At 54.6% G+C, this 26,874-nt stretch overlaps 1 long non-coding RNA gene across 1 annotated transcript; it reads right to left on the bottom strand.

Annotated features, from left to right (window-relative positions):
• Window positions 1–502: 502 nt before the first annotated feature.
• On the bottom strand, window positions 503–3,108 carry LOC110128955 (uncharacterized). The gene is made up of 2 exons (XR_011488691.1): window positions 2,922–3,108; window positions 503–2,283 (listed from the first exon to the last, which is right to left on the bottom strand). It is a non-coding gene; the product is annotated as an uncharacterized lncRNA (long non-coding RNA).
• Window positions 3,109–26,874: the final 23,766 nt, after the last annotated feature.

Below are 26,874 nucleotides of genomic sequence, written 5' to 3' on the forward strand. Positions count from 1 at the left end.
CTCAAATGTCTGCGTGTTCACTGGGGGTGAGTATGGCTGTGAGCTGATTCTGGGCCTGCCTCCCATCGCCTGTCCTGCCAGCAGGGGACCCCAGGGAGGGCAGGCAGCGGGAGACTCTCAGGGATCAGCCCAGCCTCCCAAAGAAGTCACTCCAGCATTGGCCGGCCCCGCTCAGCACAAGTGCACACAGACCCCAAGGCCTGCAAGACCCCTCCCCGGGCCTGCACAACCCCTCCCCCGGGCCTGCAAGACCGCTCCAAGCCCTTGAGGTTGGATCCAGGTGCTGGAGTGCCCTCAGGGCTGAAGGAGTGTCTGAGTCATTGCGTGTGGTTAAAGTGAGCCCCCCACAGACAGCAGGTCCCAGGAGCACTTGGTGGGCCCAGCCCACAGTGTGAGAGCCTGGCCCCTTCTGTGACAGCCGCCCGGTAAAGGCTACTGTGTAGATGGTAACAAACCCAACCCGCCAGCTTCTGAAGAGATCCAACCCAGAAAGCTATAAATATACAATCTACCAAAGCTTTATTACTGAGTTTTATTAGATTTTTTTCTTAGATTTTTGAAGACAGATTTCACCATTAGTGGCAGAAACCACGGAGCAAGAGAAGAGTCAACGCCTGTTCCTTCTATAGAAAGTACCCACCATTCAGTTTAAAATAGCCCAGAACACGCCCTGCAGTGATCCCAGCCCTCGGCGGCATTTCCTTAGTCCAAGCAGCCTGTGGAGGGTTCCTGGCCCCTGGCGGCCACAGCGCAGGGCGACTCAGAGAAGGTCCCCAGGTGTGGCTGTGACCGCTGCGGGGGTGGCGGTGGGGGGTTCTCTCCTCATTGGGAGCCTCCCTGCTGTGGAGGGCGGAGGGGGGCCGTGTCCTCATCAAAGGAAGGGATTTCTTCCCAGTTCAGAATCCGCCCTCGCGGACGCAGGCTGGCCATCCGTGTGGCTCTCGGGGGTCCACAGGAGAGCTGCATGTCTCTAGTGAGGGACGCTGGGCCAGTTCTGGGGCCAGACGCACGTCCTGTTGACGGGAGGACCACTGCCTGGGCGCTGGGCCCCTGGCAGGGCTGGGCTGGGTTTGGCTGCAGCTCCAAGTGGAGGTGGGGGGTGGGCCCCCAGGAAGTCGGGGCTCTGCTTGGTGGCTATGGGCCCTCCCACTGGCTCATGCCCAGACTCCCGAGGTACGGCTGGGATTCCCGGGCAGATGACCTCCCGGGCCCTATGGGCACCCGGCTGTCCAGGGGGTCCTTCACTGCTTCAGTGGTGATACACCGACCGGACTGCTCAGAGAAGCTGGTCTGCAGACGAGGCTGCTGCAGTCTGGTGGTGGAGGCTCTCAGGAACCTTCCTCGTCTGCTGGGCAGTGACGGGGCTTGAGCTTGCAGAGCAGAGAGTGGACAGCACAGGCCCCCGGGGAACAGTCCCAGTGGAGACGGGGTTGCAGGCAGACACCTGGCCCTGGCGGGCGCTGCAGCCCAGCAGCTCCTCCGGATCCCGGGATCGCCCCGCCCCCTGGGTCCCTTGCTCTCAGCTCCCGGCCCAGGCCTGGACGTTCCTGGACTCTGGGGAAAGCGCAGCTCCTGCGGGGGAGCCTGGTGACTCCAGAGGACCTGGATCTGGCGCTAGTGCTCAAGTGTGGAGGGCCGAGTGCCCGGGGTCTCAGCCGCCCCCTCAGACGTGGAGCTGGGGCACTTTTACAGCCCGCCCCTCTGATGCTCCAAAGATCACGCGTGAGGCTGGAAGGGCCCGGCTCCAGGAGACGCATCTGGGTGCGGGAAACCCACACCAGCTTCACGTTCTGAGGGGCCGGCCGGCCGGCGCTGCAAAGACCAGGTGCGTCTTCAGCTCTGGCGGGAGCTGACAGTCAGAAAACAGGCTTCTCACGGGTCCACATGGAGCTCCAAGGGTCTGTTCACAGTCGGCTGCGTCTCTGGACAAAGCGCTGGGGAGGGCCCCGCCAGCCCCAGGGGCGCCAGGAGGAACAGGGTGGAACAGGGTGGGGAGCTCGGAGGGGGCCAGGACAGCCAGGGGCGCGTTGGGGGCTGCCCGAGGCCTCCCAGGGGCTGGGTAGCAGGGCCCGAGACAGCTGGGTGGGGGCGCGTCCCCGGCAGGGCTCGGGTCCCTGGGATCCCTGCGCCCGGCCAACTGCTCCGCCTTCCGCGGGGTTTCCCAGGCTCCGCCCTCTCAACTACCGCCCCTCTGGGCTCACAGGCCCCGTGTCCTCACTCACTCACCAAGTTCACGCATCCTCACCAGGGCCGTCGTGGAGCCCAGCTTGCGGAACCAGCCGCCTGAACAACCCAAGGAGACCGTCGTTAGGGCCTAAAGCCAGAGGACTCGGGCCTGTGTGGCTGGTGTCTCGATTCGCCCCGTTTGGTCACTGAGCCGAGAGCCCCCGCGGCCTTGGGCTCCGGGCCCCTCCCCCGGGCGTTCAGCCCCCACCGTGCCGCGGCCCGAGCCGAAGGGAGGGCCTCCGCCGGGGCTGCGGGGACTCCGTCGGTCCACGGCCCCTGCTCCGACCCCTCTGTGCTCCTGCCAGGTCCCCCTGCAGCCCAGCACCCCCTCTCGAGGACCGCGGAGGCGAAGGGTCTCCCCTGGGGGCCTCGCCGGGCTCTGGGCGAGGGGCTGCCTGAGCCCCAGACCTTGGCGCTCCTGCCTGTCCTAAGTCAGGGCTGAGCCTCGGGGGCTTCGAGCGGAAGAGCCCCAGCGTCATTACCGGGTCGGCGCGTCCCTCGGGGAACAAGGCCGAGAAGTGGGCCCGGCCTGGCGGGGCGCCTGCTTCCTCCCCCGGGCGGCATGCTCGCTAACAAAGGCTATGGCATCTAGATCTCCTTCCGTAGAATCCAGGCGCCGTGTTAACTTTCAATCCTTAATGTAACCTCTGCAGTAAAATACCTGGGCTTCTCAAATAGCGGATTTGGGTACTCACAGCTAAAAGGATGGGAGCGTTCCTAGTTCTCCTGTCTCAGCTTCAGTGTGACGCGCTGAGTACAGGCAACCCTTGAGAGGAAGACTGCCACCTCCTTTGTGCAGATGAGACAGGAAGCTGTCTGTGACGTCCCTCGTGGCGCAGAAGGGCCCAGACAGCGCCGTGGGCGGAGGGAAGCAGCCTCGTGCTCCTCATCCTCCCCCTCCCCGCCCCCTTCGCCACCCGCTTCGCCTCCCCCGCCCCCTCAACAGGCCGCCCTGGAGAGGGCTTGCCCCCAGTCCTGGTGGGAGGAGTGGGCGGGGGTGTCCCAGGGCTCATGCACACCTGCTTTCCTGGCCTTTTGGAGGCCTGCTGGGGGGGCAAGCCTCCCTCTGGGTCGGAGTGGGGGTGCCAGGAAGACACTTCCCTTCCCTCTGACGGGGTTTCTGTTCCGGCTGTCCTCCCCACTGCCGGCAGGTTCTGGGGGGCATTCCGGGCATTAGTGCGTGTTCACTGCGTGCACCCCTTTCTGTGAGGTTCTGGGGGGCAGTTCCGGTCAATACTGCACGTTCACTGTGTGCGGCCGCCAGCGCTCTGCCTCCTGGATCCTCTGATCCCCGGAGGTGGCCCCGGTTAAAGGCAACTCCTCACCCCCGCCTACCCCCGCCAGCGGACAACAGAAATCTGCTTTGTCTCCGTGTTGGCGTCTTCTGGACACTGTACAGCCAGGAGTCACACCGCGCGTCGCCCTGGTTGGTCTCTTCCAGGGCCACAGTGTTTCCAGCGTCGTCGCTGTCGTAGGAGGCTCAGGGCTTCACTGCGCTCACGGCTGAGCTGCATCCCGGGGTGGATGGACCACGTCTCGCCTGTTCGTTCTCATCCATAAACGAGCATCAGTGCTCTTCCTGACTCTTGGCCCCTGTGGATCAAGAGGGACAGTTTTGTCTGAACTCCTCTCTTCGCTTCTCTGAATGTGTGCTCAGGAGTGGCATTGCTGGGCCGTGTGGTAATTCTAGGTTTAATTTTTGAGGGAATCTCTCTTGTAATGGAGAGCGACTGCATGCGCTAAGGTGTTGACTCGAAGCACACAACTTATAAACCTGCCGACACAAGTTGAGTCATGTGCTGCCTCGTATTAAAATGAGCTTCTGGAGAGCTCAACATCAAACAGCCTGTGTTATCTGTTGATTAACTGTCCTTCTGATGTGAAAATTCACAGCATTTGAAACTTTCTAAGCTGTGCTGAATTGAGGCCAATCAGGGAAGCTGATTCTTTTTCATTTAAATACATTTGGGGCGTGAGTGGTTTTGTATTTATAAAATAAATGAGTTGCATGGCTTTTTAAATTAAAACCTTAAGGAACGTTATCACTCAGATGAACACAATTAGGTGAGATCTTCAAAACAATAAAATGTCCTCCTTCAGAGCACTTTGGGTATAAAAATAAACTGGCACGTCTTGGGGGAAGATTGTCATCTTTGCAGCAGAAATTCCCCAGGGGCCGTTGGAGTGGAAGCCGTGTGGAACCGAGGCTGCAGGTCCGGCCACGGCTGCTTCCAGCTGGACGTGGCTCCTAGAAGTCTTAATTAATAACAGCTCTGGAGAATGGAATTATACACTGTGCTTCTTCCATAGCTGGTTGAGCTTATCTGTGTGTATCTCCTCGGGAGAACGAAGAACACAGACCCCCACAGAAATGTGCTCTCTGACTGTGTCCTTGGACCCATGCCCTGTGGGCACCGTGTCCATCTGCCTGGTGCAAGGCCCGAGGCAGAAGGGTACGGTCCCGGGAGACCAGGGAGGAGTGTGTGGGCCCATCCAGACGTGCCAGGCCAAGCCAGCAGTACCTGGTGTCTGCCGGCAGCTCCCGTGGCGGCTGAGCCTCCAGTCCCCAGAGGGGTCTCACACAGCCAACGGGCGACCTGTGGGGACCGATCCCTAAACTGGCCAGATGTGAGCTTGTGTCAGGAGGGGGCCTCCGGGCCGGGGCAGAACACCACTGGAGGAACGCTGTGTCCAGACTGTGTGGACGGATCAGGCTGGGGTGGGGCTGGCTCCTCTTTACTTGGCAGCCCCCCTCACCACACAGTGACAGTGCCGGAGGAGGGGGTGGCAGTGATTTTGCACTTTTGGCCTGAGGCTGGGTCCATACGCTCTGGCCATGCTGGTGGCCATGCTAGGTTATGTTAAATTAGGTGTTCACTTTCTGTATAATGAGCCATCTTTAGGAGTGCGTGTGCAGAAGTGCTGTCAGAATTCCTGATTTTTCCCGGGGATGGAAAGAAACCCCCGGGGCCTGGGAGAGGCCGAGCTCCAGCCTGTGCCCGAGGAGCTGGCACCCCCTCGCCCGCCTGCGGCCAGCTCTGCAGGGAGGCATCTGACTCCGTGACTTGCAGGGCTTCTCCCACCATCCCAGCCTTGTCGGCCTGTCTCTGCAGGAAATTAACCCAGGGTAACATCTCTGCTATTGAAAGAATAAAACAAATGTGAACAACCATGACAGCTCATTACTTGGAACACATTTCCAGAAGCCCCAGCCCAGCTCCTAGCTGAGCCGTGCTCAGCGCAATGATGTGACTTGTCCGTCAGCGTTGATGAAACCCGAGTAGCCGACCACCAGGCCTCCAGTTTCATCACAAGGACAAGAAATCAAGGATTGTGTCTGTCAAAATGCTGATGGATGCCCCCTGCATTCATCCGGGTTCTCTTCACCCCTGGCCCTGCCCAGTGCCCACCTAGGCTGGATAGGATGTGAGGGTTAGTGGACAGTGGTGGGGACAAGCTCACATGGGCCAGCTTCCGTCCTTGTGAGGAGTGACCGCCCGCCCCCAGCCCCAGGGGCCTGCCCTGCCCTCTGTCTGTGCGGGAGCAGTGTGGACGCTTCTCCGGGACCCACTCTGCAGGGCAGGTTCCCCCAGTACCGCTGATGAGCCAGGCCAGGCCCACCCCCTGCTTCCCCGGGAAGGCCCCCACCCCTGGTGAAGCCCATCCCGCGTCAGGCCAGTGTCAGGAGTGAGCTGCGGGTCCCCGCACACCAACGCTTCAGTGCTGGTGCTGGCCTGACCTCTGACGAAAGCTTGCAGAGCTCGCTCTGACCCTGCGTGTTTTGCTCGGATTTTAAACAGGACTCCCCAGCTTTCCTTGAAGACCCTGGCCCTGTCCCTCCTGCTCCGCTTATAGCTGGCCGAGCTGCGGTCCCCCCAGATGCCGTTGCCAGCTGTCTCGTCAGCGCCAGCCCGGGGCCGGCTGGACCCCAGCAGCCAGGAGACGCCCTCCCACAGTGCAGGGCCCTCCATGGGCCTTCCCAGCCCCACTTTCCCTGCAGGTGAGGTCAGGTGTTGTGGGCTGTGCCCCCCCACCTGTGTGGACATCGAGCGGGCTTGGCACGGCCCCACTCAGAGCTCACCGTGGACAACAGAGCTGACGGTGCTGCTACAGGAACCCCCAAGGCCACCCCTGGGGACCCTCTGTGAGGAGACCTGCTGGGTCTTCTTTACCTGGGTTGGCATGAGTCGGCCCTCTGATCGTGAAAGGTGTGTCTTCACTGGTTTTCAGAAGCATGAAAGGGAGACTCGAGACCCAGTCCTGTTCTGATGTGGCGGACGGTGCTGTTCCTACCTGCTCATTCCCAGCAGACGTGGGGGGCGGGGAGACCAGCTGCTTGAGCCCCAGCCCGTGGCTCCTGAGCTGGCAACTGTGGGCTCTGCTCGGCTGATGGCTCTGTTCTGACAAGTTGAGCAAAACACAGTCTTCAGTTAATCAAGGTATATTCTAAATACAGTGCACAGAAGAGCCCTCTATTTAAAAGACACATGCTGAGCCTTGATGCAGGTGATGATGCAGGAGCCGATGCAAGTGGTGATGCAGGAGCTGATGCAGGTGACAATGCAGGAGCTGATACAAGTGTTGATGCAGATGATGAGAAGCAGGTGATGATGCAGGAGTTGATGCAGGTGATGATACAGGTGTTGAAGCAGGAGTTGATGCAGGAGATGCGAGCTTACTTTACTTTTCCTTAAATCCAGGAAGAGGCTTCCACAAGTGACTGACAAAGACAGTCTCTACAGAGATGCTGTATGCAGTGAACACTCTCCAAGTTGAGTCCACTACCCCGTTTCCAGAGCCATTTCAAACATGGATTTTACCAGAAAGCACTTGGCCCCAGGACACGGAGAAGTCACCCACCTTGGGCCAGGCACCAGGAGTGGGGTGGACAGGTGGCACAGGGGTGAGATCTGCGCCATTCTGTATACACACAGTGCATGCACACGCACACCGTGTGCACACACGCAGTCACGCCCCCACAGACAACTGTGCACGCCTGTGCACACAGGGCACACTCACCTGTACACCGACCCACATGCGGACATGTGCCCTCACGCCACACCTCAGCCCTGGGAAATCCTAATCTCTTCTCCATTTTTGCACGTTTCCACCTCTGGAATGTTGTAGAAATGGACCCACGCCATGTGTAGCCCTGGGACTGGCTTTTGCACTGAGCATAGGCTCCTGGATACTCACCAGGCGGAGCCCTCATTTCTGGGGCTGAGCAGTGGTCCGTGGTCTGGGCATGTCTCCGCTGCCTTCCTGTTGAGGAACATCTGGGGCTGCTCCTACCCTTTGGCTGTTATAGATAAATCTGCTATACCATTCATGCACAGGTTTGTGTGTGAACAAAGCTGCTCACTTCTCCAGGATAAATGCCCAGGAGTGCAATTGCTGGGTCATAGAGTAACTGCACGTTTCGTCGTCGTTTTCCAGACTGCCAAGCGGTGTCCAGAGGGCTCTCTGTTTCACTTTTCCCAGCTGCCCCGTCTGCAAATCCAATCTCTCTGCCTCCTGCTGGATTGGGGGTTTTTTGTTTTAGCCATTCAGAATACCAGGTAGTGATACCTCATTGTGGTTTTAATTTGCATTTTCCTAATGGCTAATGATGTTGAACATCTTTTCATGTGCTCATTTGCCATCTGTAGATCCTCTTGGTGGAATGCCCTTGGTGACTCTTGCTCATTTTATAATTGGATTATTTGTTCTGCTTTTAATGTGTAACTGTTGAGTCTTGAGAGTTCTTTCTATGTTTTAGATACCAGTCACTTGTCAGATACAGGGCTGGTCGATTTTTTTCTACTGGGGTTTGTAGATTTTTTTCTCCAAGTTCATAGCTTATCTTCTCATGCTCTCAACTAGGCCTTACATAGAACAAAAATTTTTTATTTTGATAAAGCCCAATCTATCTGTTTGTCCATTTATGAACTGTAACTTTGATGTCAAGACTAAGAACTCTGCTTGCATGTTTGCATGCTAAGTCGCTCAGTTGTATCTAGTGCCACCCAGGAAGCCCAAGAACTCTGCTTAGCCCTAGATAGTAAAGACAGCAAGCATTTTCTCTTACACTTTTTCTGAAAGCTTTCCTCTTTTATCTTTCACGTTGAAGTCCATGGTCCATTTTGAGTTAATTTTCATACAAGGTGTGAGGTTTCAGTCAAGGTTTATTTTTCTATCTGGCTGTCCACTTCCTCTAGCACCATTTGTGGAAAAAAAAAACTCTGTATTTCCTCCTCTGAATTGTTTCTGTGTCTTCCTCGTGAGTCAGTTAAGCACATTCATGTGGTTTGTGTCTGGGCTCCCTTTCTGTTCCACTGATCCGTGTGTCTGTCCCTCTGCAGGACCCACCTGGTCTTCCTAAAAAGTCTTGAGCTGAGACAGACAGACAGATCCCTCCACTTTCTCTTTTCTTTTCTCTTCTTTTCTTCACATTTCCATATAAATTTTAGAATAGCCTTGCCTATGTGTATAAAACAGGCATAATCTTTGAATGTTGATGAGTGGTCTTGAGCCTGCGTATCAATTTGGAGGGAATTAGTGCCTTTCACTGATTCTTTCACTATCATTTTGTAGTTTTTACATAAAAGTTCTGTACATGTTTTGGTAGATTTATTACAAGTAAATCTTGCTCCTCTTCCCCTTCTTCTTCTTCATTTCTTCCTTCCTTTTGTGATGTGCATGTCATTTTATCTTTGATTTTTATTTCCATGTGTTTATTGCCACTGTATAGAAGTATAATTGATTTTTGTTGCTCTTGTATTCTGAAACCTTGCTGTTAGTTCTAGGAGGTTTTTTGTTTGTTTGTTTCCTTGCTTTTCTTTTTCTTTTTGTTTTGGGTAATTTTTTTTTTTTTAGTCATTGGAATTTTTCTACATAGACAGTCATGCCATCTGTAAACATGGACAGTTTCATTTCTTCCTTTCTGGACTGAATGTCTTTTAATTCCTCTTCTTGTTTTTTAACATTGAGTGGAACACCCAGCACAATAAGAATAAGTTATGGGAGTGGACATCCTTACCTTGTGCCTTTTTTTAGGAGGAAAATATTTAGCTTTTCTCCACTAAGTACAGAGTTAGAGTGGATTCTTTTTATATATTCTTTATCAAGTTGAGGGTTTTTCTGTATTCCAATATTTCTGAGAATTTTTGATCATGAATGTGTTTTGACTATTTCAAACACTTTTTCTGCATCAATCAATATGAACACCCGATTTTTTTCTTCTTTAATTTCTTCATATGGTAGGTTACACTGATACATTTTCAAAAATTGAGCTAGCCTTTCATCCCTGGAAATTGTCCTTTCATTCTTTTCAGGTGTTGCTGAGCTCTCCCTGCTGATATTTTGTGAGGAGGGAGGCGGGTCTGCGGTGCTCGTTTCGCACCATTTTGGTGTCAGGGTAATGCCAGCTTCACAGGAGGGATTAGCATTTTGGTATCAGGGTAATACCAGCTTCACAGGAGGAATTAGCATTTTGGTGTCAGGGTAATGCCAGCTTCACAGGTGTCAGAGTAATACCAGCTTCACAGGAGGAATTAGCATTTTGGTGTCAGGGTAATGCCAGCTTCACAGGAGGGATTAGCATTTTGGTGTCAGGGTAATACCAGCTTCACAGGAGGGATTAGCATTTTGGTGTCAGGGTAATGCCAGCTTCACAGGAGGGATTAGCATTTTGGTGTCAGGGTAATACCAGCTTCATAGAAGGGATTAGCATTTTGGTGTCAGGGTAATGCCAGCTTCACAGGAGGAATTAGCATTTTGGTGTCAGGGTAATGCCAGCTTCACAGGAGGAATTAGCATTTTGGTGTCAGGGTAATGCCAGCTTCACAGGAGGAATTAGCATTTTGGTGACAGGGTAATGCCAGCTTCACAGGAGGGATTAGCATTTTGGTGTCAGGGTAATACCAGCTTCACAGGAGGTATTAGCATTTTGGTGTCAGGGTAATATCAGCTTCACAGGAGGAATTAGCATTTTGGTGTCAGGGTAATGCCAGCTTCACAGGAATTATTAGCATTTTGGTGTCAGGGTAATACCAGCTTCACAGGAGGAATTAGCATTTTGGTGTCAGGGTAATGCCAGCTTCACAGGAGGAATTAGCATTTTGGTGTCTGGGTAATACCAGCTTCACAGGAGGAATTAGCATTTTGGTATCAGGGTAATACCAGCTTCACAGGAGGAATTAGCATTTTGGTGTCAGGGTAATGCCAGCTTCACAGGAGGAATTAGCATTTTGGTGTCAGGGTAATGCCAGCTTCACAGGAGGAATTAGCATTTTGGTGTCAGGGTAATACCAGCTTCACAGGAGGAATTAGCATTTTGGTGTCAGGGTAATGCCAGCTTCACAGGAGGGATTAGCATTTTGGTGTCAGGGTAATGCCAGCTTCACAGGAGGGATTAGCATTTTGGTGTCAGGGTAATGCCAGCTTCACAGGAGGGATTAGCATTTTGGTGTCAGGGTAATACCAGCTTCACAGGAGGAATGAGGAGGTCTTCCCTCCTCTTGCTTTCTGGAAGAGTTTGCATAGAATTGGTGTTAATTTATCTTTAAATGTTTAAATGGTCTCCAAGGAAACCATCAGGGCCTGGAGGTTAATTTGGGGAGAATCTTAATTATAAGTTCACGTGATTCGTGGTTACAGGGCTATTCCCATGAGCCATCCATGCTCAGTGTGTTTGTGGCGGTCCACGCCATGTGAAGTGCTGGTCCCTTCACCCACGCTGTCACCTTTGTGTGTTTAATGTTACTGGTGGTGTTTCTCCTTTCAGTTCAGTCCAGTTCAGTTCAGTCTCTCAGTCATGGTCGGCCCCTCGCGACCCCACGAATCACAGCACGCCAGGCCTCCCCGTCCCTCACCAACTGCTGGAATTTACTCAAACTCATGTCCATCGAGTCAGCGATGCCATCCAACCATCTCATCCTCTGTCCTCCCCTTCACCTCCTGCCCTCAATCTTTCCCAGCATCAGGGTCTTTTCCAATGAGTCAACTCTTCGCATCAGGTGGCCAAAGTATTGGAGTTCCAGCTTCAGCATCAGTCCTTCCAATGAACACCCAGGACTGATTTCCTTTAGGATGGACTGGTTGGATCTCCTTGCAGTCCCAGGGACTCTCAAGAGTCTTCTCCAACACCACAGTTCAGAAGCATCAATTCTTTGGTACTCAGCTTTCTTTATAGTCCAGCTCTCACAGCCATACATGACTATTGGAAAAACCACAGCTTTGACTAGATGGACCTTTGTTGGCAAAGTAATGTCTCTGCTTTTTAATATGCTGTCTAGGTTGGTCATAATTTTCTTTCAAGGAGCAAGCGTCTTTGAATTTCATGGCTGCAGTCACCATCTGCAGTGATTTTGGAGCCGCCCAAAATAAAGTCTGTCACTGTTTCCCCATCTACTTGCCATGAAGTGATGGGACCAGATGCCATGATCTTAGTTTTCTGAATGTTGAGTTTTAAGCCAACTTTTTTACTCTCCTCTTTCACTTTCATCAAGAGGCTCTTTAGTTCTTCGCTTTCTGCCATAGTGTGGTGTCATCTGCTTGTCTGAGGTTATTGATATTTCCCCCAGCAATCTCGATTCCAGCTTATGCTTCACCCAGTATATGCTTCCAGTATTTTGCATGATGTGCTCTGCATATAAGTTAAATAAACAAGGTGACAATATACAGCCTTGATGCACTCCTTTCCCAATTTGGAACCAGTCTGTTGCTCTGTGTCCAGTTCTAACTGTTGCTTCTTGGTCTGCATACAGATTTCTTCCCTTATTATCTTTTTAATAAGACATAAGCCTGGCTTATGTCTGCAAGTCATTTGAATTTTCTCTCTCTTTAATCATTCTTGACAGAGACATGTCAATTTTATTTACATTTTCCAAGAACCTTCTCTCTCCCATTGATTTGCTCCATTGTGTGTGTGTGTGTGTGAGGCGCTCGTTTGTGTCTGACTCTTTGCAACCCCATGGGCTGTAGCTCGCCAGGGTCCTCTGTCGATGGGATGCTCCAGGCAAGAGCACTAGAGTGAGCTGCTATTTCCTCCTCCAGGGGCTCTTCTCAGACCCCGGGGTCGAGCCCGAGTCTCCTGCACGGCAGGCGGATGCTCTACGTCTGAGCCACCAGGGAAGCCCTTTACTCCACTGCATTTCCAGTTTGATTTCTGCACTTATCTTCAGTATTTCCTTCTTCTGCTTGCTTTAGATTTATTCTGTTCTTCCACTTTTAGGTTTCTGCTCTGGGTGTCTGGGGGAGGTGATGCCCTGTGAACTCTCTGAGGAGGCCGAGACCCCCTGGGGAGGGGCTGGCAGGGGAGCCTGGCGGGAGCCCTAGCTCCCGGGGCCTTCCGCTGCCCAGCTGAGCGCTGCTGGGCTGGGGTCACGCGCAGAGCCCTGCTTCTGGGGGCAGGAAACAGTCTGTGAGAAAGACCCTCCTCCAGCGGCAGGCCACGCTCCGTTCTGCCTCGAGCAGAGAAGTGAGGACTCCTGCTCGCTGCCAGGTTAAGCCCGAGCGGCCGCAGGCAGATGGGTCCAGGCCCTGCCCTCAGCCTGTGGCGACCTCGGCTCTGGGAGGGGCAAGCGGTGGCTGGGAGCACAGGGGTGGGTCCGAGGTCAGAGGGGTTGTGCTGAGAGTCCTGGAGGGTGAGGGCCCCGCTGGGGTCTTCCAGCTGCTGCTGCAGGCCCAGGCCTGTCCTCCCTCCTGCCCCCTTCCCTCAGGGGAGCAGAGGGAGCGGGTGGGGTGGACGGGCCCCTCCCACAGGGGCCATAGGGCCCTCTCAAGGGCATGGGGCTCCCGCCAGGCCTGGAGGTCAGCGGTTACATCCTCAAAGGTCAGCAGCTACGTCCTCAAAGGTCAGCAGTTATGTCCTCAAAGGTCAGCAGCTACATCCTCAAAGGTCAGCAGCTACGTCCTCAAAGGTCAGCAGTTACGTCCTCAAAGGTCAGCAGTTATATCCTCAAAGGTCAGCAGTTACGTCCTCAAAGGTCAGCAGTTATGTCCTCAAAGGTCAGCAGTTATGTCCTCAAAGGTCAGCAGTTATGTCCTCAAAGGTCAGCTGACATCCTGGGGGTCATTGTTTATATCTTTAAAGGTCAGTGGTTATGTTCAAAGGTCAGTCTGATGCCTGTGAAGGTCAGCGGTTCTGTCGCCACCCTCGGTCCCCCCTGGAGGAGGCAGGGACTCACCTTGAGGCCCCGGGACCTGCCCCGTGCAGAGGTCATCTGCCCAGGGGGGACTCGGTGCCTCCCACCCTGCAGAGGGCACAGCCGGGGACTTCCCCAGGGCCTCGCTCTCGGGACGGAACCGCAGCCCAGCACACAGGCTTTGGGGACCTGACTGGGCTTTACCTGGGGTCCGGATCTGGGGGCTGACAGGAGGTGGGACGTGCAGCCTCTCGTCTGGCCCCGGGAGGGTCTGGCCTGGCCTTGCTGGGGAAGGGTGGGCAGCGGGGGGCCGTCTGTGCGGGGCTGCCCCAGAGTGGGTCTGAGGGAGGGGGCCGTGAGCTCGGGGTGGCGGGGGCCCGCTGCCTCTTGCTGATGCTCAGGTGAAGCACCCTGGGGCGTGGCGGGTGGAGGGGCCCGTGGGTGCCCCCAGGTGACTCTGAAGCGGGGGCACCTGTGCTCTGCCCTCCGTGTGCCCCCCGAGCCCAGGCGCCGGGACCACAAGTGGACAGGAGGGGAGCGTGATTGCCGAAGCCGCCATCAGCAGGGAAGGGGTGGGAGCACGAGGCCGCCCTCCCTGCTTCCTCCTCTGGGAGAACAGACGCAGGACCCGGGCCCACTCCCTGCAGACAGCCCGGGCCCTCCACCGGGGCGTTTCTGGGACCCCCGGGCCCTCCTCCGGGGCGTTTCTGGGACCCCGGGCCACCCCTCCCTGAGTCTGTGCTGGAGCAGCATGTGCCTATCCTGGGGCTGGGCCTGCAGACCTGGGAAGGGAGGCCTGCCCAGAGCCGGCCCTCGGAGACTGACACTGCCATTCAGTGACCACCCCGCCTCGGCCCTGACAGGGAACCTGCCCTGCTGGTCCCCTTCCTAGGTTCTCTGATGCTGCAAAGTTCCCGGGTTTACTGGAACCCTTGAAGACGAGGGCCAACCAGTGGGGAGGCCCCCACTCTCCCCCCAGGCCCGGGAAGGGGGCAGGCACCCTCCCGCACATCCCTGCCTCTCTGGCTTCCCAGCCCATCTCTGGGCCACCCACCATCTGCTTTGAACGAATCTTGAGGGATTGAGGTTCTGGGTCACGAAGCAATGTTTATAATAATAATAAAAAAAAAAAGCTAGGGGCCTGGTTGATTACCCAGATAATGGGCCACTCCAAACCTCAGAGGGAGGGCGAGCAGACAGATGCACCCGCCAGGCCTCCTGGGGCTCCACCCTTTGATGTCCCAGGTCCGCCTTCTAAACTCAGAAAGGGTCTAAGTGCACATGCTGGCAAAACGCCACACACTTCTGCAAGGAGGAACTCTTCCCGGCTAATCAGAGTGACCTGTCGAGGGGTTGGGTGCGTGCAGACGTGCTGAGTCCTTCTGGTCCAGTGGAGCACACTTTTCCAAGATGCGACTGTGGGCACTCAGGGAAAGGTAAAGTATGCTGTGGGGGTCGGGGGGGGTTTCTGGTCACATCCCTGCGTCCGTTAGAACAGAGTCCCATGTGGCTGTCACCACCCGCCCAGCTACATGGCCTGTCCTGGCAGAGAAACCCTGGGGGAGCCCAGGTGCCCTCAGAGTGGCTTCCCCAGGCTGGACTGTGATGGGGGAGCAGAGGACCAGCTTCAGGATGGGCTGGCTCAAGGTGAGGAGTTAGGAAGAGTGACAAGGGCCCTCCCAAGAGGGTGGGCTCTGACCAGTGCCTTCCGAAGGCACAATGGTCTGAGTATCCCCTGAGCCCCTCTTTAGAGATGCTGCTGGTCTGGAGGCTCCTGAGCTCCCAGGCTGGTCCTGGGCCAAGAGCCAGGGGACCGGATCCTTCACTCTGCCCCTGCTGATCACAGCGCCAGCTTCATCAAGTACCACCCCAGGATCCAGGCTCACCAGCCACAGGGGGCCAGGCTGGGGAGGCGCTCCCTGGCTTGGAGTCAGCACCTGTGGTTCCTTGTTAGCCTCCTGGGGGCCCAGGAAACTGGCTCCATCTCCCGCTATCCGCCCCCCTCCAGAGTGGGCATGGCCTGCTGCTCAGAGACAGAGTCCTTCAGACCTGTGGAGACAGATTTACAGCTGTGCTCCGAGTTTTAAAACGGGAACATGCCCCTCAATCTTAGAGTAAATCACTTAAAGCAATACTTAAATCAATCACTTGAGCCTCCCAGCAGCACTACAAATCACCATCGTTACCACGTGGGGGTTGCATCCTGTTTGGAAAAGGCCTGAGAAGAGTTAGAGTGTGACAGAGTCGCAGAGGATCCTGGGGGCGGGCCGGTGCTGCCAGCGGGGCGCGGTTCAGTGGGGTCAAGGTCGTCATCCAGAGCCTTCGGGGCCTGTTGGGATTTTATTGGTGACGTTATTAAAGCCGTAATTGAAAGAACAAGTTAACATTCCTTGGAGCAGAAAATGACAGAATTTTTACTATGAGAATGAGCAAATGCTTTCCCAACCTTTTGCATCTAAATATCTTCCAGGCCCACACCCAGGGAAGGGCCTCACGAATCCTGTGGCCGTAACTCAGAGCCTGTGCCGTCTTGGGGCTTGGGTCCCAAGTCTGTGCCTCCACCATTTGGCCGGGCCCCATCCTGGGCCAGGGCTCTGGCGGGGGAGGCCCTGAGGGCAGCTCGGTGCTGGCCGCTTGTCCTGGGGTGTTTCTGGAGCTTCGAGTCTGAAGTCGCCCCTCTGTCCCTCCAGGATGGAAGGGGCAGGTGTGTCGTCCCCTCCCTTCTCCCTGATTCCCTTGCAGCTGGCTCAGGATGGCACCGTGGCTCCCTGCATCCAAGGTGGCTCCTCCCCGCTTGGGGAGCAGAGAGGCAGACGGTCCAGGGGAGGTCACAGGCCAGCACTTCTGGTCCTCAGTCGTGGAGCGGACACGGACTTGGAGGACGCACCCTCTGGTTTCACGAGTCCCTGTAACGCCGCAGTGATCGAGACTGCTCACGAAAGAGCAGACACGTGTGTCGACAGGACAGAGCACAGAGCCCTGAAGTAGACCCGCGTGGATGGAGTCGCTGATTCTGACAGACACACGAGCAATTCAGCAGAGAAAGGACGAGCTCTCCAACGGCTGGGACCGCCCGACATGCAGAGGAAGCTCGAGACTCACTCAGAACAGGTCACAGACCCAAATGGAAAATGCAGAATTGTAAAACTCCTAGAAAGCAAAATCTACGTGACCTGGGGTTTGGCGATGAGGTTTTGGATATGACAACAAATTCATGATCTGTTCAGAGAACAAAAGGATGAGTTGAACGTTATTAAAATTAAAAATTCCCACTCTATGAGAGACACTGTTAGAATGAAAATACAAGCCACTGACTAGGAGGAAATATTCGCAAAACCACATCTGATCAAGGATTCAGATTCAGGATATATATACAACTTCTAAAGCTCAACAGCAAGAAAACAAACAGCACAACCTAAAACTGGGGAAGAGATCTGAACAGACGTCACCAAAATAGGTAAATGGGTGGCAAGAAAGCACATGAAAAGAAGCTCTACATCATGTAATGTTAGGTAGACACAAATTAAAATGGGAATATGAGACCTCTGCACACCGGTCAGAGTAGCTCACATCCAGACCTGCCAACACCAGGGTCTCGAGAGGAGTCAGAGCAACGGGAAGCCACGCTCCTGGTGGAAATACAAGACTGCAGCTGCAGTCTGAAAGTTTCTCTGAGTCTAACCATAGTCTCATCACATCTTCCGGCAATCACACTCCTAGGTATTTACACAACTGATGGACACTTCTTTGTCCAGAAGAAACCCTGCAGAGGAGTGAGAGGTATAACCGAGCCAGACCCGGGCCCCCGGCACACACGTTCCCAGTCCTCTTCCTGCGTCTTGTCTGTAGAAAAATCCAGCCTCCTCGGTTTCCCCGAGTTCCAAAGAATAAGTTTAATCAGAGCAATGAGAAAACGCAGCAACAAAGGAAAGCAGTCAGGATAATGTGCTCAGCCATAAAATAAAGTCCAGGGCCTTTACCTTTCCCTCAAGGGCTATAGATAATGTTCTGAGCCATGTCCTGGGAGCTGCTTTGCAGATGCTGAAGCTTCACCAGGTGGGAGAAGCTGACTGCATGCTGCCCACCTGCAGTAGACCCCAGACCAGTTGAAGCCAGAAGGTTGATGATGGTGACTCCCGGTGACCTCACTACCAGCCAATCAGAAGAGGGTCTGTGAGCTGATCACACCCCCCAACCCCCTCCCTTACCCTGTCTTTAAAAGCCTTTCCCTGGAAGCCTTCAGGGAGTTCAGGTCTTCTGAGCTCGAGCTGCCTGGACTCCTTACTTGGCACCTGCAGTAAACACTGCACTTCCTTCCCCACAAACCGGGCAGTCGCCTGGCTTTACTGTGGGCAGATCCAAGTTTGGTTCAGGAATGACTCCGCCACCCCAGGTGGGACAGAAGTCCGGAGCGGGCTCCTGGCCTGAGGCTCTTGGCTTCCATCCAGCCGAGGCCTGAGCACCTTTGTCTCCGGGACAGGCCCAGGGGTCAGGGCTGGCCGCTGACTGGGTGTCGCCGGCCTGTGATGCTTTCAGTCCTGTGGTCAAGGAGGCAGGCGCTGCTCCTGGTCTGTCGGGTCTGGTCTGTGAGCCTCTTTGGTAAGTGACGGAAGCAGCAGGTGGCTGTGAGCAGTGGCCTTTCAAGCCTCTTGACCACTTTGTAGACTTTTCGCTTAAAAGTGGTCTGAAGCTGTCTGCACTTATAGCACCGGAACCCCTGTTCATTCTTATAGCAACTTAAGTGAGAAAAGAATTTGAAAAAAAAATAGATACATGTATATGTATAACTGAACCACAGTGAGGCACACCTAGAACTAACACAACATCGCTAATCAGCTATCTGTTGTTGTCCAGCCACCAAGGCAAGTCCAACAACTCCTCATGTGTGGACCGCAGCACACCAGGCCTCCCTGTCCCTTACCATCTCCCGGAGTTTGCCCACATCCATGTCCATCGAGTCAGTGATGCCATCCAACCATCTCATCCTCTTTCGTCCCCTTATCCTCCTGCCTTCAATCTTTCCCAGCATCAGGGTCTTTTCCAATGAGTCAGCTCTTTGCATCAGGTGGCCAAAGTACTTGAGCTTCAGCTTCAGCATCAGTCCTCCCAATGAATATTCAGGACTGATCTCCTTTAGGATGGACTGGTTGGATCTCCTTGCTGTCCAAGGGACTCTCAAGAGTCTTCTCCAACACCACAGTTCAAAAGCATCAATTCTTTGGTGCTCAGCTTTCTTTACAATCCAACTCTCACATCCATCCATGACTACTGGAAAAACCATAGCTTTGACTAGATGGACCTTTGTTGGCAAAGTAACATCTCTGCTTTTTAATATGCCATCTAATTTGGTTATAACTTTTCTTCCAAGGAGTAAGTGTCTTTTAATTTCATGGCTTCAGTCACCATCTGCAGTGATTTTAGAGCCCCCCAAAATAATGTCTGCCACTGTTTCCATTGTTGCTTCATCTATTTGCCATGAAGTGATGGGACCAGATGCCATGATCTTAGTTTTCTGAATGTTGAGTTTTAAGCCAACTTTTTCACTCTCATCTTTCACTTTCATCAATAGGCTCTTTAGTTCTTCTTCACTTTCTGCTATAAGGGTGGTGTCTTCTGCGTATCTCAGGTTATTGATATTTCTCCCGGCAATCTTGATTCCAGCTTTTGCTTCATCCAGCTCAGCATTTCACATGATGTATACTGCATATAAGTTAATATACCGCTTTGACATACTCCTTTCCTGATTTGGAACCAGATCTAACAAAAGCTAACAGAGTTTTGCAAGAGAACGCACTGGTCATAGCAAACACCCTCTTCCAACAACACAAGAGAAGACTCTACACATGGACATCACCAGGTGGTCAACACCGAAATCAGATTGATTATATTCTTTTCAGCCAAAGATGGAGAAGCTCTATACAGTCAGCAAAAACAAGACCAGGAGCTGACTGTGGCTCAGATCATGAACTCCTTATTGCAAAATTCAGACTTAAATTGAAGAAAGTAGGGAAAGTCACTAGACTATCCAGGTATGACCTAAATCAAATCCCTTACAGTTATACAGTGGAAGTGACAAATAGATTCAAGGGATTAGATCTGATAGACAGAGAGCCTGAAGAACTATGGATGGAGGTTCGTGACATTGTACAGGAGGCAGTGATCAAGACCATCCCCAGAAAAAGAAATGCCAAAAGGCAAAATGGTTGTCTGAGGGGGGCTTACTAATAGCTGCGAAAAGAAGAGAAGCTAAAAGAAAAGGAGAAAAGGCAATCTGAATGCAGAGTTCCAAAGAATAGCAAGGAGAGATAAGAAAGCCTCCCTCAGGGATCAGTGCAAAGACTGCTTAGCATTTTTCTAAACTGCCCAGGGTTTTCTCCACCTCCCACACCCTCACCAACAACTGGGACAGTCAGTCTTCCAAGTTTTAGCTGCTCTAATAGGTGCTTTCAAACTGTGGTGCTGGATAAGACTCTAGAGAGTTACTTGGACAGCAAGGCGATCAAACCAGTCCATCCTAAAGGAAATCAACCCTGAATATTCATTGGAGGGACTGATGCTGAAACTGAAGTTCTAACACTTAGGCCACCCACCTGAGGCAAAGAGCCAACTCGTTGGAAAACACCCTGATGCTGGGAAATAAAGGCAGGAGAAGTTGCGACAGTGGGTGAGATGTTGGCCGGCATCACCAGCTCAGTGGACATGAATTTGAGCAAACTCTGGGAGATAGTGGAGGACAGGGAGCCCCGTGTGCTGCCGCTGATGGGGTCACAGAGTCAGACACGACTTAGCAACTGAAGAACAACAAAAATAGGTGTGCGGTGGTTGTTGTTTTAATTTCCTGGGTGACTAACAGCATTGCTGCCTTGACCATTTGCGCCGTCTTGCTTTGTGAAGTCCCTGGTCAGATATTCAGCCCCTGCTTTCCTTGGGCTGCTGGCCTTTCTGTGACTGGGCTCTCAGCATCCTCTGAGCCCAGCTCCTCCACCCCAGCATGGCCGGGTCTCTCCTGGACTGCGACTTGCCTTTCTGTGTTCTCAGCAGTGTCTCTCAAAGGGCAGAACTTTTCTGTTTGGATGAAGTCCAAATTCTTAAGTTTTGGTGGGTTTTTTTTTGTGATTTCTAAGTGTTTAAGAAATGTTGCCTATTTCAAAGGTGCGGGAATTTTTCTCCTGTTTTCTTCTAGAACGCTTGCAGGGAGCGCTTTTTCAGGGAGGTCTCTGTTCCATCTGAGTTAATTTTTGAGCTTGGTGTGAGGTAGGGGTCAGAGTTCTTTTTTCCCTTCACAGAGACATCTGGTTGTTTCAGCACCATTTGTTGAAAAGAATTATTCCTTCCCCAATGAATGATGATGGCACCTTTGTCAAAAGTGAATGGCCCGTACGAGTGCGGGTGGATTTCTGGCCTCCGCTCCCTTTACTACCGTCTCTCCTTATACGAGGAGAAGGCAACGGCACGCCACTCCGGTGTTCTTGCCTGGAGAACCCCGGGGACGGGGGAGCCTGGTGGGCTGCCGTCTGTGGGGCCGCAGAGTCGGGCACGACTGATGTGACTCAGCAGCAGCTCCTCACGCGAACCCCGCTGTGCCCTAGTGACTGTGGCGCCACAGGAGACGCCGGCGTCGGCAGCACCAGGCCTCCCACGCTGCTCTTCTCTCCCTGAAATTGTTTGGCTTCTGCTCTGTTTTCGCCTTTTCATACCAATTTTAGAATTGGTTTATCGATTTCTTCAGATTAATTGGGCTGCATTAAACCTATGCATCAGTTTGGAGGAAATGGATAGCTTAGCAATATTGAGTCTCCTGAATCATGAATGTGTCCTTTGTTTCACATAAATATTCTTCACTTTCCGTCGGTAATATTACGTAACGTTCAGTGTGTGGGTCTTACACAAGTTCTATTGCCTTTGTCCTAAACATGTCATGTTTTAACGCTATTGTACATTTTTCTAACTCGGTTTTGTTTCAATCGAGCATTCTAAGGTTCACAGCAGAGTTGAGAGGAGGGTCCAGAGGCTTCCTGCCCACCTCTTCCTGCACATGCGGCCTCCCCCGGTGAACACCGCTCTCCAGAGGGGATGTTGTTACGAGTGATCCGCTTCTGCTGGCCTGCGGTCATCACCGGGCCCGGTGCTCCCACCACCACTCCCTGGTGCTCTGCACACTCTGTGGGTTTGGACAAGTGTGTGGTGACACGTGTCCATCCTCAGCGCACCGCACAGAGTAATTTCACTGCCTTAAATGTCCTCTGGGCTCCACCTGTGCAACGCTCTCTGTCCCCACCCCGGCAGCCGCGGACCCTTTCATTGTCTCCATGGTTTTACTTTTCCCAGAGTGTCACAGCATTGGAGTCACACAGTAAGCAGCCTTTTCAGATTGGCCTCCTTCACTCTGTAACAAGCATTCGAAGTTCTCCCCCATCTCTTCTGGCTTGGAGCTCAGCTCTTTGTACCCTGAGCAACATGCCATTGTCCGGATGGATCACAGTTTATTCGTCTGCTCACCTGCAGAAGGGCTTCGTGGTTGCTCCCGAGTTTGGGCAGTTACGATACAGCTGCTATAAACATTTGCGCACAGGTTTCTCTGTGGATGTATGTTCTCAGCTCCTTTGGGAGAACGTCAGGAAACACAATTGCTGGATTGATCATATGGTAAGAAGACATTTATTTTTGTCAGAAACTGTCGGATTGTCTCCTGACGTGCCGCACTGTCCGCACCCCCCCAGCAAGAGGAGCGTTCTCGCTGCTCCCCCTCTCTGGCCCCAGGTGTCAGCGCTTTGGGGCTCTGACCGTTCTAACAGGTGCGCAGCGGTGTCATGAGTTAATTTACATTCTTCTGATGACATATGAAGCGCAGCCTCCTTTCACATGCCCCTTTAACACCTGTGTGTCCTATTTGGTGAGGCGTCTGCTAAGGTCTTTTGCCCATTTTGTAACCAGGTTGTTTTCTTCTTGTTGAGGTTTAAGGGTTCTTTTGTTTATTTGGGTAACAGTCCTTTATCAGATGTGTCTTTTGCAAACCTTTTCCTGCAGTCGGCACCTTCTTTTCACCCGGTCGTCAGCAGAGCTGAAGTCTTTAATTTTAATGACGTCCAGCTTATCAGTTCTTTCTTTCTCAGATTGTGCTGTCGGTGCTGTATCTAATAAGCCGTCACCAAACCTAAGGTCCTTCTCAGCCTGAGAGAGGGGAGGCTGAAAGGGCAGGGCTGCAGGTCCACAGAGAACACCCCTGCTGCCGTCAGCGGGTCCGCGTGCAGCCCCAGGCCCCGCAGGAGGGGAGCCCTCCAGCTCTGGGCTCCCCCCACCTTCATCTCCCACCACCGTGTGCGTCTTTGGTTTCTGAATTGTCCATCTGCCTGTGGTTAGCCCAGGCACATAAAAGCTGTGTGTGTGAGTCTGTGTGTGTGGGTCTCCCGTCCTTCCATCCTGAAAAACCTGCAGCAGCGCTTCCCAGGGTCTCAGTTTGGGGGAGGGTGGTGGGCAGGCTCCAGGCGCCCCCGTGACCCTCCCTGTCCACCGTCTTGTGTGAGCCTCTCCCGCCGGGTGTGTGTCTGGGGGCTGGCCTGGTGCTGGCCCCCACCCTGCCTGACCCCCCACAGATGGAGGGGTGCTGTGGACCCCCGTCTGGGGGCAGTGTCTCTCCAGAGGCCCCCGTTGCAGCTCATGTTTCTGACAAAGCCCGGCTGAACCAGGCAGTTTCCAGCCCTGGGGGAGCCCAGCTGGCCCGCTGCGCCTCTGGGGGCTCTGCGGGGAGGGAACAAGGCCTCCCCTCTCTGGGGGCTCCATCCTGGTTCCCAGGAGCAGCTCCCTCGCTCGCTTGTGGGGTGACTCCCCCCAGGCGAGGGGCGGGCGCAGGAAGCCCCTCCCCGTCCACACCCCGCCCTGTGAGTGTGCCGGCTGGGCACGGGGGGGGGCCCTAGGAGCCTCGGGCGCACACACGCACGGTCTGGTCCAGGCCTCGATGCTGGCTGACCTCCGCCTGTCCGGCTGCGGGGAGCTGGCTCTGTGTGCTGGGACGGGACGGGCGGCCCTGACCGGTCGAGGGGGCCCTGCTGTGCTGGGACAGATCTCTGCAGGCCGGTGACGTCCCCAGGGGCCCGGAGTAAGGCGAGGTGAGGTGTGTGTTCCCGGGTGGGCCTGGAGCCCGGGGCCCCTCTCCCCTCAGGAGGCACCTAGGGTCCCTGCACCTTGACTTTTGTGCTGACCCTCAGGAGGCTGGTCTCAGAAGGTGCTTCGCTGTCGCTGGGAGAGCTGAGTGGGGCTCGGACCCTCTGCCGGGGCTCCTGTGAGGACTGCCGACCCGGGGTGGGGACGGCCCGGCCAGCCTTTCTCTGCTGAGCTCATTCTGGTGGGTGTTCCCAGAAGCACCGGCAGGCGCATGCCTTCGCCCTCCCCGTCCCCTGAGGCCCAGGACAAGCCCTGAGAACATCTCATTCCCTGAGTATAAGCCGCAACTACGATCGGCTTCAAAAAGGTGAACTGGGCCACGCACCGGAGGTGGGGTCCGATCCCACAGAGCCCGGGCCGTCAGCACGCCCCGAGACTCGGCGTGTGACCACCTGAGCGTCTGATTCTGCATCAAAGTATTCGTGCGAAGCCCAGCAGAGGTTTCTGAGGAACAGGAGTGCCAACAGCCTCCCGCCCTGCCGACCTGCCCGCGGTGTCTCGATTTAGCTCAGCCACTGCACCCAGGCCTGGCCCTTCAGCTGCAGACACGGGCTCGAGTGAGGGCGCACACCCTCCCCGGCTCTGCACCCACGCCCCCGCACTGAGCTCGGACCCTGGCTGTCTCCTCCAGGCCCCCCTCCCCTTCCCGCCTCACCCCTTCTGGTCACCGTGGGGACCTGGGGCTGCCCTCTCGCCCTCCCTCGCGCCGGCTTTCCAGGCCCCTCACTCCGCCTGCTCCCTTCTCCCCATACCTAGGACCCCGAGCAGCTTCCTGACGCCAGGCACCGGGTGGACAAAGGCCAGGTGGTCAGTCTTGGTGGGAGCGGAGCCCCTGGGGGGATGTCCAGCACCTCGCAGAGAAGGGCACTCGTCCTCCCAGGAAGTCACCTCCCGCGATGCCTGGAGGTGAGGCCGTGAGGGCCGCCAGCTGCCCGTGTGCCCACTGCCTGCTCAGGCTGCGGCCTCGCTCTGGGTTTCCCTGCTTCTGTGCAGGCCGGCCGTCTTTGAACGACCCAGACATTGTGGATTTTACGTTGGCAGGTGCTGGATATTTTTGTGATCCTGTGCATATTCTGGGTTTTGTTCTAGGATTCTGTTAAATTTTTTAATCCTTGTGGATCTGGCTTCTTAAGATTTGTGAGGTGGGACCAGGGTCGTGTTTTTTCCAAGGTCCCTATTTTCCACCAGGGAAGCCCTTCCAAGGATCTCCCCAGGGCCCAGGGGTCCTGAGTTTCTCTAATCCAGCAGGAGGGAGCCTCCCTGCAAGCTTTCTCTGGCCCGACCCCAACCTCGGTGGTCTCCGCACACACGTGCCGGCGAGGATCCAGGAGGACGCACGTGGGACCCCTGAAACCCTCCTGGCCCCTCTCCTTGTGCAGACACGGGTGATTCTCTGTCACAGGGGTCAGACCAGACGGCCCACCCCTAGAGCCTCCCCACCCACCCTCACGCCCCGCCCGCAGAGGGGACCCAGCCGGGCAGACTCTAATCAGGATGGATTGTTCGCAATCCTGCAGCTGTGGGTAAGTTTCCCAAAATAAGGGTCTGAGGAGAGAGATTGGCAACTTAGCCCTAGGCACCAGAGAACGGAAAGAATGGAAAAACCCAGCAGGATCCGGGGGGCGGAGCCTCTTGCCCGGATGCTGCCCTTGAGCTTCGCTAACCTAGGGACACTCTGGCCTCACCGACCACCCTCACCCGGACCTACCAGCGCGCACAGGGCTGCGCTAGCCTCTGCTCTGACCCTCGGGTGTCAAGCCCCCCAGCTACTGAGGCTCTGCCCTCTCAACCCTGCTCGGACGAGCCCGGCCTGGACGGCGCGTCCCCGAGACCCCATCCCGAGGGCCATGGTCTACGAGGCGTTGGGACTGAGCCCAGGACAGCTGCCACCTGAGAACAGTTTCTCCGCAGAGAGAACCCTCCATGGTGATGTGGAGAAAGGGGGGCCCTGGTGCTGCGATGGGAGGGTCTCGCGAGTAGTGGGGACCCCCCACTTTGGAGCAGCCAGCTCAGCGTCAGGCGAGGCCTCCCTGAGGCTCCAGAGGAGCCAGAGGGAAATCACGCCTTTGCTCCTAGGCCAGGCCCTGGAGCGGAAGCCCTGGTCTGCACGCAGCCTGAGCCCCTCACTGGGCAGCTCCGTGAGCCCAGTGGGGCCAACACCCTGGACCTGATGGGGCTCCTTGCCAGGCGGGCACTGAAGGGGCCCTGCCTTCTAGGGACACTCTGACTTCGAGGTGGACACTCTGCCCACTGAGCAGAGCTCCTCCTCAGACTCAGCTCTGCCAGCAACCACCCGGGATCCTGGACTGTGCTTGTCCATGGCCTCTGGTCTGGACAAGCAGTGGGTCCCTGCTCCTGGGGCCCGGGATGTGGTTCTAGGCAAAAATCGCATCTCCAAACCCACATCCCTGGACATCTCCTGTGTGCACAGGCCCCCACACCTCATCTCCCAGGCTCGTCATGGAGTGGGGGTGGGGGTGCTAACCTCAACAATACCAGCCGGTGCCCGTCTTCCCATATTTCCCAGTCACTGTGGTTTTGACCCAATTTAGTGACCGATGATGCTGGCCACCTTTAGGGCGTGTGTTGGCCATCTCTGTACCTTCTCTGATGGAATATGTATTCAAACATTTTGCCTACTTTCTATTTGGGTTATTACTGAGTTATAAGAGCTCTTTATTTATTCTGGATACAAGTTCTTTGCCACATACATGATTTCAATGATTTCCTTCACCCTGTGGCTTTTCATTTTCATGTCATTTGAAATCCGATCTTTCAATTTTTTAAAATTGTTGTGCTTTCTGTGTTGAATGCAAAAAATTTTTGCCTAACACAAGGTCACAAGATCTTACTCCTGTGTTCTTGTGAAGTGTTATAATTTTAGTTTTTCATTTAGGTCTTTGATTCATTTTGATCAAATGCATCTTTTTTTTAAAATCCTCCTTCCCGCCCGTGGGTGCTGACTTCCCAGCATCGTCACGTGTGGAGAAGACTGACCTTTCCCCAGTGAGTTCCGTCTGTGCCTTTGCGGGAAATCAGCTGACGGTGAGTGTGACGGTTTATTTCTGGACTCTGGATTCTGTCCCACTGCTTCGAGCTCTGTCCTTGTGCCGAGCCAGTCTTGATGGCTGTGGCCTTGCAGTCCGTTTCTAAACTTACTTTGTTCTTTTTCGAGATTGCTTGTCCTGTCTGGGGCCTTTGCTGTCCGCAAAGGCCTGGTAGTAGGTCTGGTCTTCAGTGTCTGCAGGCGCTGCCGCTGGCTCTCGGCATCAGAACCTTCCCCTGAGCCTCTGTCCGTCCCCCACCTGAGCCCCCATCAGGGTCTGGGGGCCCAGGGCTGCGATGTTCACGGTGCTGGCCC

This window comes from Odocoileus virginianus, chromosome 7 (assembly GCF_023699985.2).
Source record: "Odocoileus virginianus isolate 20LAN1187 ecotype Illinois chromosome 7, Ovbor_1.2, whole genome shotgun sequence".
Lineage (NCBI taxonomy): Eukaryota > Metazoa > Chordata > Mammalia > Artiodactyla > Cervidae > Odocoileus > Odocoileus virginianus.